Raw genomic sequence first — 7,073 nt, 5'->3', positions numbered from 1 at the left:
CTGTTCCGAATCATAACAAGCCATGATAACAAATTTATCAAACTTGTATACAAGTGCGAAAAAACGGAATCGGATAGGCAGCCCCCACAGAAAAAATGGTGATCCTCGCTTTGTTTTCACTCATTTCGTGTTGGTTACTGCACAGCTGTCTAGAACAAGTTGAAATGCATCATCAGAGCCAGTGCTCCCCGCATTCGGAGCTTTCTAAAAGAAATTTATCATGGGGCATTAGCACCAAGCGCCCTAATTTGCCAAAATATCATGATATTGTAGGGTGCTGTCAATACGATACACCGCGCGGTTTTTGCAATATTTCCAAAAGCGCATTTGCACAAGATTCTACGCGGCGTTTCTCATTCGAAAGGAACAACCGCACCCTAGCAAACGCGGCAATGTTATCTCCCCATAAGAAACGAGTATACCGGCATCAAAAAGTGCGGTGCGTCGTTTCCTCTGGGGAGCGCCGCGTGTACTTTTGGGAAAATGCGTTTATATTTAAAACATATTTTCAATGACAGATTTTTGACCACTAGGATTACGCCTTCGTATTAAATTAATCAATGATTTTGATGTTGGCACCAGAAACATGGCCGCTTCGTAGACCCCTGGTTTAGTCGGTATTACCTGTCACTGATCGAGTCCAACACTCCAGTACACCCCCGTGTGGTAGCTTGTCCACTACTATAGTGCTTATAAGCACGTGAACTAGTTCGTGCGTAAATGCATTCTGTTATAAGAAAACAGATGGCGATTGTGTGCAAAGGTCAACCACAAGCAAATCCGATGGAAGCGCCATCGGTGGCCGATTGATCACGTACAAAACATTGAATCTACCTTCAGTTGTTGTTTTGCGCTCGTCGCGCGCGGATGTGTAGCAGTCAGATTATTTTCGGATTATTTTCGATTTGGCACTATAGGTACCTACCAGGTTGCATTGTTTCTCGGTTTGGCTTCATTCGCTCTCGTTCGTACGGTTCTTTTAACTGCGTTTTAACTTTCGTTTTCCACCCACCGCTCCCCGGCCATCATGGGTAGAGGTTGCCGGGTTTGTGCGACAATTGGATACCGATGTGTCTCTTATGGAAACGGTATACAAAACAGCAATGGATTGGTCGCTGTTCGTAAAGTTCGTTTCGATGGATGCAATGCAGGAGTCTTTGAGGAAGAATAAGGAACAGCGAAAATTTCACTATTCTAGCGGGATTGCAGTGGCAGTAAATATGACGGCTGCCGGTAGCAATATGCAATACATACGTGTACTTGCCACCAGAACTACCGGATAACGAGCTAGAACAGCGTCTTGCGGAGTACGGAAAAGTAGATCACGTGGTCCGGGAAAAATTCCCGCCAAACTTAGGTCTCGACCATATGTACACCGGAGTGAGCGCCAATGGAAATCAGCAGAAGGAGCAAGCAGTCGGTGCGAACACGCAAAACGGACAGCGGAAATCATATCCTGGGGTCGTTATTGGCTTCGAAGCCTCATCGGGACAAACATCAGCGGAAGCAACGGAGAATGACGCTATTGAAGTTCCAGAGGAAGATGTAGTGGAATTGGACAGTGGCTCAACGGAACGAATGGAAGCATTCGAAATACCCAACTCGATGGTAGAACGCGAGAAGTTAGCGGAAAAAATGGTCTTCAAGAACAAAACAGATCGGATCTGGTTTGTGAAGAAGGCAATAATGGGCTACACGGACTACCACAGGAAGATGAAAGAGGAAGAGGAAAAAAAGAAACTAGCGCAATCGACGAGTCAACGACGGGAACATTCTGTTATGGTTGGATCGATAGACCGTTCCCCGCCAAATAAGATATCTCGCAGAGAAACTGATAGTTCTTCGGATTAATTTGACATATTAATTCTGATGTTTTCGGCTCCGTAGAGTTTTTTTTTATTAAACAATTGAGCCTAATAAATAAACTAACTATTAAAATATTGAATCTACCTTTAAAAAGGTAAACGATGAAACATGTTTTAACGCAGGATTTCTCTGGGCTGAAACTATTGATCTGTATCAAAGAAATCAAAAGATTCGGTGCCAACTCTCTAGGAAAACAGTTTTTATTGTTTTCTCGGAAGAATCGATATTCGATTTTCTTTCAGGAAACGATGAAGTTAATCTACTGAACGCGTAAGTTTTTCGTCCGAAAGAAACGTTGTTTAATTTGAAATTAATAAATAGATGGAAAGGGGCCCTCCTTAGCCATGCGGTAAGACGCGCGGCTACAAAGCAAGACCATGCTGAGGGTGGCTGGGTTCGATTCCCGGTGCCGGTCTAGGCAATTTTCGGATTGGAAATTGTCTCGACTTCCCTGGGCATAAAAGTATCATCGTGTTAGCCTCATGATATACGAATGCAAAAATGGTAACTTGGCTTAGAAACCTCGCAGTTAATAACTGTGGAAGTGCTTAATGAACACTAAGCTGCGAGGCGGCTCTGTCCCAGTGTGGGGATGTAATGCCAATAAGAAGAAGAAGAAGAAGAAGAAGAAATAGATGGAAAATGTTTCCTCGACATTTTCGGGCCTTGTTTGACGTACGGAATAATATGATTCAAACGCACTAGCAAAACACCGCAGGGCATTTGACTCAACATTTGACAGTTAATATATGGGCTTGACGATTCGTTCTGATATGTTGCCTTTTCAGCAACAGACCTTGCTCAGCTCAAAACATGTCTTAAAAAGTTTCAAACACAAAAATATCATTTTTACTGACGTATTCTTGACCGATGGCACTATCGTTTGCCACCATAAACGAAGTAGGGCTGTAGGACCTATGTAGCTTCGACTTCAACAGAGAATCACTCAACACAGCTCGATGTCCTTGCACTTTAGAATCATCCTTACAACTGCCAGCAGTAATATTACTGTAATATATACCTGTACCTTCACGGTGTATCTGGTACACCCAACCAGAGACTGCAACATTTTATTACAATCATGCATTAATTCCGCGTACAGTTTGCCATAATTTGCGACAAATGCACAGCTTGTATTAAGTCAACGGCAGACCCTTGTATTAGGTACCCGGTCACGAGAAAATAAGAACTGGTTATGTGTTAGTGTCTACATTGAATCTAATTTTACACTCCCCCATCGAGGGAGTGAAATGCTGCATACTCCGACAACCTCAGCAATCATATTAAAAAAATCAGTCAAAGACGGGAATTGAACCTGGACCCTCCATACTTAGCACATCAAGACTGACGCGCTAACCATCTGGACTATTTACCAGATGAGGAACGACGCGACCAAAGGCAATTATAATCCACATTTCATGCTATGCGGAAGTGACAAGTGGAAGGGTAACAGGGATATCAATGAGTAATACGAGTGAAATAAGCACCATGCATATTTGTGTCCTTTTCCGTTATCAAGCTAAATGGAATCGGGAAGATTGTGTGGGTTAAAGTTATATTGCTGTACACGATTCATATACTTGTTCTAGGAGGAGCCAACCAGATTCGTTTGGATGTATTTATCGAAACCAAGTAAACCGACTCAATGCAATGAGCTGTATTAACAAGGATGACATTCTCTGATCGGTTTGAATGCGAGATTTAATACAAAATGCTTAATACAAAGAATGTCACACAGAATTGTTTTGGGTGTAGAGGAACATTATTTTCAAAAAATCAGTATCGGTAAAACACCCACCAAATGAAAGCTTACACTCTCCTCTTTCATCTCATGATAAAATTAAAATGTTCTATCGGGGGGTCTAGAACATTATTTTTTTTTGATTGGCTGTAATATGTATAATGAAAGACTATTGTGTTCTTCGTTCACATGTTTTCCTCTCATGTGTTTGGCATGAATATTTTTAAAAATAATACTATAACTACAAAATGAAATAGATATATTTTGTACTAGAAACAATTTAATGAGTTCAAGTGGTAGCCAAAACATTAAAATATCCAAGAAAAATTAAAATAATCAACAATGTTCGCTATTGTACATAACCACAGCACGAAGAAGCTGGCGTTCGTATGATTCAGAATTTTCAGAAGTCTTGACTCGATTCCACGACGTCTAGAAATCGAAATGCACGGTTTCACTTGCTTGTTCGCTGTACTCACTTAGTCCTCTTCCGGCGAATGTGCAAAATTCGGCTATATGGTAACGCAAAATGTGAAACTTTGAACTATTCGGTAAAAGCCAGGTTTTCGAAAAGTTCTCGATTTTTTCAACATAGTCATAGCTTAAGGACTCCTGGAAACAGCTCTTTTGAACCTGGTCGAACTGATCAAGTGCCTGAAATACGGGTTAATTTTATATAGTGATTATCTAGAATATAACACAAATGATAACTTACACTTTTCAACAAACCCAGCGTTGTTCCGGTTCCGCAAAATGTTCCGGTTCTTCAACAGCTTCTGACAGTTCCGACCGGTGAAACCATATTTGCTGTGGCGTTGGCAGCTGCTAATCTTGACCCATTCTTCAGCGATAGGTGCGTTGAGTGTCTCAACTTTATTGTATATTGCATTTATAATTCCCAATGTAATATGCAGAGAAGGAGGAGGGCAAATGTTTTCAACGGATTCGTCAGGTTCTCCACTGAGCAAAGGGGCCTCTATACAATTATAAAACTGCCATGCTAGCTTATTTTCGGACCCCAGTTTTTTCCACTGCGTCGACATTTCCCGGATAAATCCAAGAGTTCTGGGTTCACCGGCAGCTGCAGAGAGATCAGCTTTCATTATGGTGCAGTATGGACAAGGGAATGTTGAGCTATGTCCCATAATACCACATACAGGGGTTAGACAAAAAGGTTGAGATAGGTAAAAGTAAGTCGAAATTCAAGTCAGCATAATATTGCGTATAATAATCCGATTTTGATAAAACCAGGACCATAAGAAGCGGACACTCTTCTAGTATTCCGTTCCCCCTACAAAATCTGAGATTGGTCCTTGGCCACCAGAAATGTTCCGGGTTTTCCGAGGGTATGTTCAATATGCATTTTTTCCACTGCTTGTCATTTTATGTGACGTTAACTTTCATCATGCTTTATGCTTTCTCCGAAAACTAGAACTAATATGCCGGCCAATGGTGGCTGTATATCGAGAATCCATCTAAACTACACAGAGATACGGCCATTTCCGTAAAAACGGTACCGGGAACATGATGAAATGATAACAGAACGGAATAATGCAAATATGAGTATCTGACTTCATGGATTTGCGAGACGATGATTACAGAAACATTTCCAGAATGATAGTGTCCACTGCCACCCTTATAGCCGGTTCCATGGGCTTTCCATGAGGGGCCGGTTTTGGCACCATCTGGACCATGCATATATGGGTGTCAAAATTCATGTTTTCCTAAGACGATGAATATAGGATCTTTATTAGAGATATATTTTGAGGACTGTAAGACTCTTTGGCCAATTTGTAACAGGTTCCGGAAGTTCTGCGAAAGTGACATTTGTTCAGGGTGTATGGCCAATCCCATATCGTTTTCACGAAAATGGCCATATCTCTGCGTATACCTAACGGATTTTCGATCTGCAGCCAGCATTGGTCAGCATATTAGTTCTAGTTTCTGGGGAAAACATAAAACAAAATAGCAGCAAACGTCATATAAAATGACAAGCAGCAGAAAAAATGCATTTTTAACATACCCTCGGAAAACCCGGAACACCACCTGTGGTCAAGGGCCAATCAGAAGTTTCGCATAGGGCCAGTATACTATAAGAGCTTCCGCGTCCGATGGTCCCAGTTTGATCAAAATTGGATCATTCTACGCAATGTTATGCTGATTTGAACTTCGACAATTTTTTTCCTATCTCAACCTTTTTGTCTAACCCCTGTAGAAGGTTGACGATTTTCAAGTCACCAGCAACAAAACACTTGAAACTTTTGAGGCGTAGAAGCGTGTTCCAAATTGTCTCAATGTTGTTGATTTTTTTCCGGTACTCCAGGAGCAACAGCTAGTAACAATAACATTTTAACTCCTGTATCCTTACAGCGACCTTTTGTTCCATTTTGTTCAACAATTGAAAGAGTCACTTTGAAAGAACCTCCTCCGCCGTCGACTCCTACTTTGAAAAACGAGTCAGCTACATTTATTTTTCTTACAGATACTACATGATTGACCAATTCCTGTACGTTGTTACAATATATAACTGGTTTTAAAACCATTTCATCCTTTCCGTTCATTTCGAAAGATAGCTGAGTGACCTCGAAAAATCGTTGAAGGGATTGATTGAAGATTGTCATTTTGGCAGCAATGTTGGGAGCAATTTCAATGTCCAGACCCCTCAGGCATTTGCTCAGTTGAATCGTTCGTCTGGTGCTCAAATCACACGTTTTCTTTATTAGAAATAGATCATCAGCGGTTAACTGTTTCTCTGACTGTTTATCCACCGGAGACGATTTCCAGTTGGATAAATGTCCATGCAAATTTGAAAGCGTAACCATCCCCGAACTATCTGTGGGCTTACACCTCATGTATTGTGCTACTGCAGAGTCACCAGAGCCTTGAGCGTTTTGGATAATACTGAACAAATTACGTTGCATTCCAGCTTTTGTGCAAGCATGACGTTTCCCTTTGCCTATTTCCCTGTAGCAAATTGAGCATAGATTCAATTGACACTTTCGTTTTTCAATACCCGAAGTACTAGGTCTACCACGTTTTCCTTTCAATTTAGGGAAAAGTGTGATTCTTGCTGCTGAACAAATCTCACATGAGCAAATCTTACTGCTACGAGTGGGAGGTTTCAAATTGTACGTATAATCATGTAGTGTTATATTTATTGATTCACTACCATTATTTAATGAGTATATTTGGAACGAACACGCTCTGCAAATTTGTGTAGGGTAATACCAGTTTCTTATTCTTATATCAGGAAGAATATATTGTTCGATTATATCAACCGCATTGGAAGATAACGGTTGCAGGTTCAACTTCTTGAGACACAATATGCAAACCACAGATCGGTTTTCCTCATGGCTTCTGGGTTTCATGTTACAATTTTCCTGTTTTATGTATATATAAATCTAGAAAAATGTTTTATCTAAATCCCGATATACCTAAATACTTACCTTTATAATTCCAAAAAAGC

This window comes from Armigeres subalbatus, unplaced genomic scaffold, assembly GCF_024139115.2.
Source record: "Armigeres subalbatus isolate Guangzhou_Male unplaced genomic scaffold, GZ_Asu_2 Contig1516, whole genome shotgun sequence".
Classification (NCBI taxonomy): Eukaryota; Metazoa; Arthropoda; class Insecta; order Diptera; family Culicidae; genus Armigeres; species Armigeres subalbatus.
Note: the sequence above shows the minus strand (reverse complement) of the source record.